This window comes from Chinchilla lanigera, unplaced genomic scaffold (assembly GCF_000276665.1).
Source record: "Chinchilla lanigera isolate Chin_1 unplaced genomic scaffold, ChiLan1.0 scaffold00007, whole genome shotgun sequence".
Classification (NCBI taxonomy): domain Eukaryota; kingdom Metazoa; phylum Chordata; class Mammalia; order Rodentia; family Chinchillidae; genus Chinchilla; species Chinchilla lanigera.
This window is the reverse complement of record NW_004955408.1, coordinates 20,135,189-20,147,386: the sequence shown is the minus strand read 5'-3', so window position 1 is coordinate 20,147,386 and position 12,198 is coordinate 20,135,189.

Below are 12,198 nucleotides of genomic sequence, written 5' to 3'. Positions count from 1 at the left end.
AATGCAGAGCTATGTTTTTTAGCACAGGTCTCCTTCGCTGCAGAGAGGATGTCACCAATACCAGAGAGTATCTAAGACTTTTCAGAGGCCCCCACCTGGCATGTGGGAACCAGAGGAGTCTTCAGTCAGACAGGAAGTGCTGCCAGGAACCAAGCAAAGCCTCTGCAACGCCCTCCCCATCTGTTCTCTCCCTGGATGGTCCACAGTTGCTTTTTGGTCAATGATCCTCTGCCTTTTCAGGTTTGACCTTGAACCCAATACTCCCTGCCTTGCCAGTCATTTACGGCAACAGCCGTGCCTACAACTCACAGGAGAGTAAAAACTGCATTTTGTACCTCTTTGCTGCTAGCAGGCTGCTGGGCATGCTCAGAGACAAGAGGAAGTTTTAATTACAAACACGGTGCTTTGGTTTAAGACCTTTCCATCTTAGGTTATTGCTTTGTAATAGACTGGGCTTGTAGCCTTTTGCTACAAATCAGGTTTATAAGAATGAGATGCTTAGATGTGGAAGAATACATTTCTTGTATTCTCTTGTATGCCTGCAGTATTCATCTCTGTTCTGTCCTTCCTGTAGGTATGCACACAGAACATCCACAAATTGTATCCATTCTATTTACATACCTCACAGCTATAGACATATGCATCCAGCTATAAATACATACCAGCCCTTAACTGTGGATTTGTCTCTTGAAACTGTTTGACTATTAAGTTGCTGTACACTGAAATATTATGAATAAGGCGGGGTTGCTAAGAAAAGATTAAACATGAACCCCTCTTTCCTTCTTACTCAGAATAAATTTATTCTCTAGAGAATGCCTTAGAAAGCAGAAATGGCCCTGGGATTCTCGATAACCTCTTCTTGTGGATATGTTAGGCTGATTTTTGTCACAGGGCAGCAGAATCTTTTATTCGTGATGAGAATAACCAGTTAAAAAAGCCATGAAGGGCAACCTTCAAGGAAAACTTTGATGAAAACTTGAAGTGTTAGTCGATATTCTACTGTGACACTAGGACGTAGACTTTTAAGCTTTTTTGAGGGCTCACCTAATACTTTGTAAGGCTGAGCAGTTTAATATAGACTGTCACGGTTATTCCTCATAGAAATCCTCTGAGGTAAGATAATCATAATCCCCATTTCATAGATGAGGAAACAGAGGCTCCAATAGAGCAAACTGTTTATGAGCTTAATCACACAAGTAATAAGCAGTCAGGCTGGGTATGAGTCCCATTCTGTCTGGTACCAAAATTAATGTTGTGAACTCTGTATTCCACTGCCTATACCTTCTGACATCCCTTTGCACATGCAGGCAGGTAGGAGAGAAGTAGGGGAATGGAGATGGCCTGTTTGTACTTAGTTTTCACAGCACTTTATGTGTAGCCATATCGTGATTGTCCAAGAACACTTAACCTCTGAATAGCTTATACAAGGAACCATTAGCTTGTTTATTTGTCAAATTAGAAAATTGATACTTGGAGCTTGGTGGATTGGAGACATCAAAACCAATCAAAGTGTCATTGGAGCAAAAGTTTCTGAATCCCCACTGATAAGCCTTTATTCCCTTTGCTATAAAATATCCTTGCAGAGTAGGAGTAAACCACTGCCAAGGTTATTCACTGTCAATGGGCATGCCCAACAATTTCCTAGTGTCCTTTAGAGGGTAAGTTTCCTGGAAGGTTTTCACCTTCATCTGAATGGGAAATGTAGGAGTAAAAATAATATATGCATTTTCTTAAAACTTAGTCCAATTCTCCAGGTTTGTTTTTTAATGTCTTAATCATTCTTTAGAAAATTTAGTAGATGTCATCATTTACTGTTTTTAAAACAGGTCCGAGACAACCCTTTGGAATGTGTTCCTTGACCTGTACTGGCCATAAAAAGCTGACGCCTTGTACGCTACCCAGGTGCCAGCATTTGCATTTTTTTTGCATAGGATACCTTGTACAGAAAAAGGTGAATCTTACCTGGTATCTTATATGATAATGATTTATCTTTGCAGAAATCAGCCAGGTAAAAAATATGATGTCTAAGCAGCTCACACAAACATAGTCCTACCTGAATTTAAATTCTGAAAAACTAACAATTTCTTAGAACCTATGTACTTTAATTTTATGCAATATTCCAGCAAGTCTAAATGTACAAGCTCACAGGGAATTGGAACACAGGAGATAAATTATAAGAAAATTAATAATAGCAAGAAACAGACTGATGAAGAATGAAAGAGTTATTTAAATTTTCCATAAAATACTTGAAAGATTTAATGCACAGAAAAGCCATCCACTAACACATCACAATAGATCTTCTGGATATCTTTGAATTACAATATTGTAGAATATTCAAAAGTGTTAATGATGTTGACTTTGAATCAGTGCTTCCATTGCTATGTAATATCAGGACAATAAAGACTGGACTCCTGAGTCCATTACTTAAGGCTTTCTGTGCTGTGGCCCAGGATGGCATGTGCTTCTCTTGTGAATCTATGTACTCCGATGTATTTGATCAATATTGGCTGCATGGAAAGGGACTCTAGTAGGGCTGTGGACATTGCTACAAGACACTGACACACTTGTGAGTGATGAGAATGAGTCAGAATGGATGCTGCGGGGAGGCTGGGTGCGGTAGTGCTGCAGATGCCGAGAATTTCCCCACACAGAGCCAAGGCACATTTCCAAAATTCCATTCTGCACCCTTCTTCTTCCACCTAGGTCCTGGTCAAGGACAGTAATGCCCATTCAACCAAACTTGCCTTTGTCCAGGTCTTTCCTCCTCCTCTTATTTGGCCTTGACCTGAAACAACATTCCACCTTCATCAACTCCACTGTCCAGTTCTGCTCCAAATGCCTCACATCGGTGCCATCTACTCTGCAAAGGCTTCCCTGAATGCCCCAGCCCCAAACCCTCTCCACCTTTTCCGAAAACCCTTCCTTGCAGATGTTTATCCTGCCCTCTACTCTGTTAGAGTTCTTTGTCTTTGGCCCCGTCTTCCCTGCTGGACAGCAGACTTCTTCAATAATTTACCACTATCTGGATCATCTTTGACTCCATCACTGTGATTCATATAAATATATGGACCATGGGCTGGGGATGTAGCTTAGTGTCACAAGTGCCTGTCTAGTAAGTGCAAGGTCCTGAGTTCGATTCCCAGTACCAAAAAAACCCAAGATCAAACACACATAAATATATGGACGAAATAAAACATGAGCCATAGGAATATGTAAATAAATGAATGGCAGCTGTGAATATTTTTTGAACTAAGGAACATAGCAGTATTACCACTACTCTTCTTTGTCACAAAGAGATTTAGTTACATTTTGTAGGCTACAGAATAGGGCTGATATGTTGGAGACTCACTGAGTAGATAGCCTGTAGGTAGATGGCAATAAAACGTGGACTACACAGTTACTAGAGCAGTAGGAAAGAAAGAAAAGTAGATGGACTCTAGAGGTGGCACTGATACTTGAGAATCAGCTGGAATTTTTTCTTGAATCTAGCTGCAGGTTACAAGGAACTGATAAGCAGAAGATTAGAGCATCTTAAATAACATTTGAATGCATTACTACCAACAGGCACAATCGTAAGGGAATATTTCGTGTTTGTTCTTGTATGTGTTCACACACTCATGCTTGCTAAGACACACAAAGTGGAAGGGGTGTGCAGAGATTCCACAAGCTGGGAAATGTCTCCAAAAAAAGAAACTGATGATTCCCTTAAGGTGAAAGAGAAAACATCGCAGAATAAATAATACCTTTCAAGAGGCTTAATACATTGTAAAGAGCATTTTCACTGATTGGTAGAAATTCTTTTTGATTAATTAATTAGTTAATGTTTTCAAAGCACTTTCAAGATGAAAAACATTTCATGAGGGCTCCATAATTTTTATTTTTCTTGTGTACCTCAGTTTTCCACCTTACTGAGTTTGTTTTTCTCTCAGGTTGCGCTCCAAGCTTTGGTGCAGAAAATGCTCAGAGAATACAAACAGAGAGGGGTTGCCGTTGAATTGCGAATTAAGAGAAAAGAGCTCTGTAAAGATGTTTAAAAGTTATATTGGAAGTATCATCATACAAGGAAGTGGAGAGGAACATAGTGATGAAAATTTTCCTTCTACCGGGGAAATTCCAAATGGTCCCTAGTAACGCATCTTGGGAATGTTGCACAAAGTGAGGATTAATACCTACTTGCTTAAGGAAAAATGGTGACTAAATTTTATTAAGTGCTTAAAATATTCTGGGCTTTGTTTGAGTATTTTTGTGTATATTAATGAAATCTGTCCTCTAAACAACTTCATAAGGTCCTATTGTTATTATAAACATGTCACAGCTGAAGAAAAGGAGAACCAGAGAGGTAAAGTCACTTACTCAAAGTCATGCAGCTTGTAAGTGACTCACTCCACGCACTTTCTGGAGACATTGGAAGGAAGGAAAGAGGAAGATGAGAATGAAAAGCATTAGGGTTTGGATGGAGAATGTTTCCCAAACTCTTCATGTGCTCATAGCAGGGCTGCTAGCGGGTGATTGAATTACAGGGAGATCTTAGCTGACTTGCTGTGAGGAGGTGGGGACTTGACCAAGGAAGCAGATCAGCGGGGCGCATGACAGGGAAGAATATGCACCACCCCCGCTCAGCCTCTGCTTCCTGGAAGCTAGGATGTGGGCAGCTTTCTTGCACCAAGCCCTCTTGCTGTGCCTTCCTGCCTTGGAACTGGCCAACAACGCAAGGACTGTGACTCCCGAAAATGTGAATCAAAATGAGCCGCACCTCCTTTACATTGTGGGGGTTGACATTTGGTTCTAGGGGTGAGGAAAGTGACTGAGACAAAAGGGCAAAAAAGAAGGAAGAAAGAGGGAAAGAATGGAAAGAAAAGGAAAGGAGAGAGAGAGAAACCAAAGATTTTCATTGTCACACTGTGCAGGAAACCCTGACAGTATCCTATGGTACAATGTCTGATGACACACGAGTAGATGGATAAACAAAAAATAAATGACACCCACATGGCCTGTTGATGAAACTAATTCATATGGCAAGGGTGAGTGAGCTTCATTTATAAAGTGAAGATCTATATTTCACATAGCATCACCTGAGATTCTGCTTACAGACTCAGGTCCCCCACATCCTCCTTACCATCCAATGGCCTGGCATTACCGTGAGAATGGATCGGCAGCTTCTGATTTCCTTTTGGCTGCATCAGTGGTATATGGTGTTTTTGAAAACCTTTCTGAGAGAGTGAAAAGAACAAAGCCTTTGGATGACAGCTTCAAATCATCTTGGTCTGTGGCTCTCTGTGTGACCTTTGTCCTTAGTACTCAACAACTCCCAACCTCAATCATCCCACTCATAAAAGGAGGGGGAAATAATTTTCCCTCCTAGATTTGCTGCGACAGCTATCGTGAAAATACATGGAAAACTTTGGGGCTCAGAAAATGAGACCCCTAAATATGGTGCTTTGTCATGCAGAGTACTTTGAACTAAAGCACAATGGAAGGTCTCAGAAGTAGTCTGAGAACCAAGGTTTCTCTTACAGTCTGTGGCCCCCTCATTTTCTCTTAAAGTGAGTTGTGGAAACTAGAATTCCTCCTCTTCACATAGGGTTATATAAAACGGGACTGTTTCCCCTAAGCAAGCCATAAAGTAAAAAAAAAAAAATATTACTTTCATCATGCTCCACCTTCTCTATAAGAGCTCCTTGTTAAGCAATGATCTGGTCTACTTGTCCGTAAGATCACAAGCCCCTCATTCCAGAGGAGGCGGCCCCGTTCCCAGGAGGAAGTAGTGCTGGAGGACACCCAGGAGAGTCTGGATAGGCCGGCCGTGCTAGGTTTTCCAACTCAGTCAATTAGTATTCAATCATGTGCTTTTTGTTCAATCACATTTTTACACAGCTGTCACTGCTTCATCAAATCTAAGGACAGAAACGGACTTTTTCCCCTGTGTCTTTTGGTCTTCATTTTGAAAGCTCTTGAGTCACATAAAGCTGTGATTAGATAAATTTGTGATGCTTTCCATCTTGCTCACCTGTGCTTTGTTATGGGGTTGTCAGTCATGGTACCCACGATGGGAGAGGAACGGTATCGCTGTGTCCCTCTCTCTGAAAGCAATTCCTGGACCACACTGGGAATGCTCTACGAGAAATAACAATTCTAACGATTTCCTTTCTTCCTCCTTTTATTTTCATCTTCACACATGCGTGCTGGCCTATTAAAGTACATGTCAACAAACTTCTGAGCAACAGGTTCCAGAGTGCCAACAACACGGCTGGAATAAAACAACAGTATCAAATTTCAATTTGGTTCACCGGTGTTTCCCAGACACAAAAACCTCAGTGAAATGAACGTGATGTATAGTCTCTTAAGAGGGTGAATTGAGAGGAAAATCAAAATACTGAGGACATGTATCTGGTCCAAGGACAAAGTGGAAAATTCAAATGAGTGCATAATGTATTGGCTGTTTTGGCTGCGGAGTTCTCATTAAAGCGGGTGTAACCACCAAAGCTCGTTTCAGGCATGAGATATAAAGATGCTAAAGCCATAGAATCGAGGAAGAAATGCCAGAGAGCACATCCCACTGATTCCATTTAACTTGGTAACTCAAGAAAGTTTACAGCCTCTTTTGGCCCCAGTATGTCTCTTCCCAGAAACAGTTACTAGCCAATGGCAAGGTCTGTGCCTGTCATCTCAGCACTGAAGGAGACTGAGGGAGAGAGATCACAAATTCAAGACCCACTTGAAAAACATGAGGAGACCCTCTCTGAAAATAAAAAAAAAAAAAAAGTAGAAAGGGCAAGGGAATGTAGCTCAGTGGTAGGGTGCCCCCGGGTTCTATTCCAGTACCATGTACACACACACACACACACACACACACACACACACACTCACACAGAGGCATGTGTACAAGTGCAGAAAAAAAAAGAAATAGTAGCACTGAATCAGGCTGTTGGGAAATGGAAATGTCCTCACCCGAAGGAAAAACCTAGAGCAGAGTGGAAGCCGTAGCAGTGGCTTTAGGAGTGTTTAAATCTACTGGAGCAAAGACGGTACTCACGAGTTCCTGGTGAGGTGGGTTGGATAAAGGGAGCGAAGAGGCAGAGAAGGACAGCGGGACAAACAGTGATCTTTCTTACAGTGTACAGTTCTGCTAAGGAGCAGCGGAAGTGTTGAGAAGCTGCTCTCATTCGTATGTGTTTTTGAGAGGCCTTGGGATTCTTCACTGCTGTGTTTGCTCCACACACTCCACTCTCTGAGAGCTGCAGTGCACCGAGAGAACTAGCTCAGACTGCAGATATCGAATGGGTTGGAATTCCACTTTCTATTTTTCTCCCCCACCCCCAAAAGACTTTGAAATGTTTCGTAGCCATCAATAAGCACCCTCAGAGAAGTAACAGGTTAAGGGCAGATTAGCTCTCGGCCGGGAAACTTATGAGGAGGCGAGTTGCATTCTACAAACACTGAACATATTACATCTTCCCGACCTGCTGTCTTTGATAAAAGAGACGATCTCCACCACAAGGCTCCTGCTACAAGCCCTGGAAGTGCCCTGCGATTATGTCATAGAGACTTGAAGAGCAGAAAGCCTTTCACAGTGAAGTGATGTTGGAGAAATAAAGATTTGGTTCTGAAATTAAAAGACCAGTGTTCTCTCCAGCCCATCCAGATTTACCCCACCCCCAATTAGAAACATTTCAAAGATATTCCAAGAAGAAAGGTTGCCAGATAATTGTCAGAGAGGATTAGCATTATCAGTGAGCAAACTGTGAGCCTTTGTCTTCTGGCAAATGTAATGAAAAGCAAAGCCAGTTCCAAAAGCAATTTCTATGGAACACGGAGAAGGAGCCCTTTATCCTAGGGTACCTGGACTTAGGCAGCATTTAGCACCCAGTATGAACAGACCTATTCTAAGAACAGGCCAGAGATAGGGCACATTGCCCTCCCTTTTATTCTAGGATAAAGACCAGACATGGAAGGTAAAGGCAATCATGAATAAAGTAGCAATTAAGGGATTTACATGCGGATGTGTAATTACCCTATTCTTACCCCTAACCACATGCACAATAGGGCCAAACCTTTACAGGGAGTGAGCAGGCCAGTGCACAGCTGTGGTCACTGGAGAAAAAAGGACAGAGAAGTGAATCAGGGCCAATCACATATCTCAATTTACATTTCAATTGGAGAAAAGATACTGAGCTGGAAAAGAGGCAGAGGTTCTAGCAAAGAGCCACTGCCTTCATTAACATCTATTTGAGTCTCTTCATCTCACAGGTTGTATCATGCTTTTTCTTAAATGTGTTGGAAGTCCCCCTCTTGCATTCAGTGGAAGGTTCAAACCCACCACATGATGTACCTTGAATTTGATTATCTGTTTTAAACCTACAATCAAGTACTGTCTTCTGCTACTTCCCCATGATAGGAATATTTCTACTCTGATCCACATTTTTACTGTCTTTTTATTAGTATTTTATGCCCCATATGGGAGCCTGTCTGGCTTCTTCCCTTTTCACTCTTGCAGTTTTTTTATTTTTTATTTTTGTTTGGCACCAGGAATTGAACTCAAGATTTCTCACTTGCCAACTTTTTCCTTTTTCAATGGTCTTTCCTTCTCCATTTTTGGTAAACTATTTTTCTTTTAAACCTTTGCTTGATAGAATGACATTCTGAAACTTCACGTTTTTCCCAGAACTCAGAACACTTCTGTACTTCTTTCCCTCCTTTTATATTATGTTGAACAATCCTACTCTACACTTTGATATCATAATAAATATATTATTTCTCTAATGTCTCACATGAGTATTGAATTATTTGAGGACTTGGCAATATATATATATATATAATTTTGTTATCGTTGTTATTTATATGATGTCTACCTATAGGAAACAACCCATTACTATTACTTTTGCCACATAAATAAAACACTTAGGCTTTCATGAGTGACTATCAGATCACCTCATCTTTTTCATAACTGTTGCAAGGACTGAGATCCTCTGATTATGACTAAAGCAGACACATCACCATCTAGTGGCAACACAGCCAAATTGCAGTGTCAAGTTTTATAACAGGGATAAACTTGTAAATTTGTATTTGTCAGCTTAACTTTAAGAATAGTAACTACACCACAAGTTACCAGTTTAGGATCCTTTAATGACACGTTTTTATACTGCTGATTAGTAGATGACTTCATAGATAATTCCAGTGCATTTGATTATTCAGTTTCTGTCATTTTCGGTTTAAAAATGTATTCAGATATTTTAGATGTAGTGCATTTTATATAAATTTTAAGAGGTTTACTTTTAAAAACTCTATTCATAACATAGTATCTTTTCATATAGTGTCCTTGTGCTTTTTCCTTATGAAAGGATTCTAGTGTATGAAAAACAATGTATTAGATACTGCATTAGGAAAAGCATTCTCTAACATTAAAGAATTATTTTAGGTCAATGCATATGTCCATGACTTGACCAATAAAAATTTCCATACATTAGCAAATTGCTAAGCTTAAAGTGAATATCATGTCTTATTACACTGGTGCTTAGTAACTTGGGCTTCAGATATATCTGAAAGGGTTATCAAATAAAAAGTTATATTCTATTGCGTGTCCTTTTTTATTTGATAATACTTTTAGATATAAAAAGTATATTGTATATAGATTTCAGCTTAATTCATACATATAATATCATTTCCCCAGCATTAACAGTAACCCTTTTCAAGCATAATATATTATTAAATGTAATACCCTAGCTAATGATCACATGGAAAATTTATAGTATAATACTTATATTGTTGATGGATCTTAAATATTATCATGCCACCATTAGAATTCTCTTCTTGTCCCTACATATTGGCTTCCAATACTCTAGGGGAAGTATCGTATGGAAGAAATAACAAAGCTGCTCCAAGTATGCTGGCTGCCACTCAGAATAACATGTAACTTATATCTCTATTAAGATACACAATGTAAGTCCAAAGGGAGGCTGCTGGGGAGATAAGAATTCCTGAAAATAAAACAATACACTTTGAAGATAAGGACTTGCTGAGTGAATCAGACCCCGGTGTGAGCTTTGCTCTTTTTCTGTCTGTGAAGTGAGCATTCTCATAGAGGCCTTTGCAAGAACTGCCATGTTTACCGTGTCCCTTCCCAAATCTGTTTGACCATCATATTATCATCTGAAATATCCATGCACACATCACTTGTATCTGTAAGTTTTTAGGCTTCCAATCTTCTCCAGAAGAAAATTCAAAATTCATCCTTGTTACTATAATAATTGAGGCCCCTGATGAGCCGGGCTGTCCTTGATAGCATCTATCTCACACTTGCCATATGCACTCTCCATTCTACCTATTGGCAGTTGGCACCATTGATCAATCCAAAATATGCTCTCTGGTTACTTAATGTGGATATTTTTTCTTTTTTCTCTTATGCTAGTACTTCTTACTCCTCAAACTAAGACATATAAGCAGTTGCTTCAGGATGAAGATTTTGATCAAGGGGATCTTAGATGCCATATTCCTAAGGACTCTTTGGCAATACCAATGCCGCTGCTCTCAGGAGTTCCACTTGAGTAGCAAGGATCTACCTCAAATGTCAACATGACTCTTCACCATCATTCTTACCCACCCATATTTGTGCCTTTTGAAATGGCTACTTATTCTTGAAAAAATTAGTTCTGAGCCTTGTCTCTTCTCAATATTTTCCCAGTCCTCAGGTTCAGTGGCTTTCAGCTTGGCTGAACATTAGGTTACCTGAGGAAACATTTAAAAACAGAAAAATAGCTGCAAAAATGCTTGCCAGGTCAATTAAGTCAGAAACTCTGGGTTGGGATCAAAGTACTCATAGTATTTATTTATTTTTAGAGTCTTCAGTTAATCACAATTTTCAGTCAAGTTTGAGAGCCACTGATTTTGGATGAAACTCAGGTGTCTCTATCTTTTTTTTCAAAACCTGTCTTTTCCTGTGTTCATACTATTTGAATTCACTGTAAAATATTCTTTTCACTATATGTGTCCTACTTTTCCAAGTAGCCTGCATACATTTGGAGCAGAAGCTGTTTGCCATCTCCAGGCAGGCTAAACATCTAAGTCAGAGTTCCTGAGTTCAGTTTTCAGATTTTCCACTTACAACTTTTCACATATACCTTGGTGTGCCTGGGCTTATTTTTAAAGCTCTCTATGACTCAGTTTTCTTCTCCATCTTGGAGATAATAGTGGCAGCTGTGTTTCTAGGTAAGTTTATGATTATGAATATGATTGAAAGAAAGCATATACAGCTCTCAGTGCTGGTCTACGGTGTCTACTCAACAAACGCTAGTCATTACTATTATTAATTGGTCTTCTTTGTGTGTCTCACATTGTATAACATAGCAGTAAGCAGTCAATAATCATTTGCTGGATGAATAAGTCAATAAATGATGGAGAATAAATCATATTTAATTGCTCCAAAATAAACCCAGAGCAGCCAGCTTTCTACTTGCAAAATTCAAGTTAATGAATGTTAACTATTTACAACTGCTTGCTGGTATCTTTGGGGCCATTGCTCTAGTGAGTTCAAATCTTTGAAAAGGTACATGTTCTCCTCATGTTGGAAGGGCTCTGTCAAAAGTTACTAATGACTATGTCTCCAGCCATGTTTTTAAAAACATTTTCATTAGCATGTGCCTGCTGAAATTCAGTAAGCCTATTAATATAAATTGAAAAGACTGCATTGATCATATTTTTCAGGAGGACACCTTTAAAACTCAACCCAAACCTTAGCAAGCACTAAATTTCATAGTTCTGGAAATGTACGAATATCAGTGCTTTAGTGAATACTGTCTTACCCTCTGTTGGAGGGACAGTGTCTTGGCCACCAGAAGCATAAACAGTCCAGGTTTGTAATCATTCTTATGCCAGCAGAACATTTAATCACCGTAGGCTAGAAAGAAGCTGGGTGACTGAAGACTGCTAGACATAATACATAATGTGATGGAACGGTGAAGTCTGACTATTACCAGTGTGAACAGAGGCCTTTTGTTGGAATCCATCCTGGTGGAATGAATAACCTCTGTTATGTTTATTGATTACACCCTAAGAATTGAGGGAGAGGTGGCGAGAGCTGCCCAGAAAAACACTCGGATGCCATTGTATGCCTTTTACTTTGGCAGGGCCAGATAATCAGTCAGAAATTCACTTTTAGACTCTAAACAAAACGTTCGATATTCTTACATCCCACAAGAATAAAAT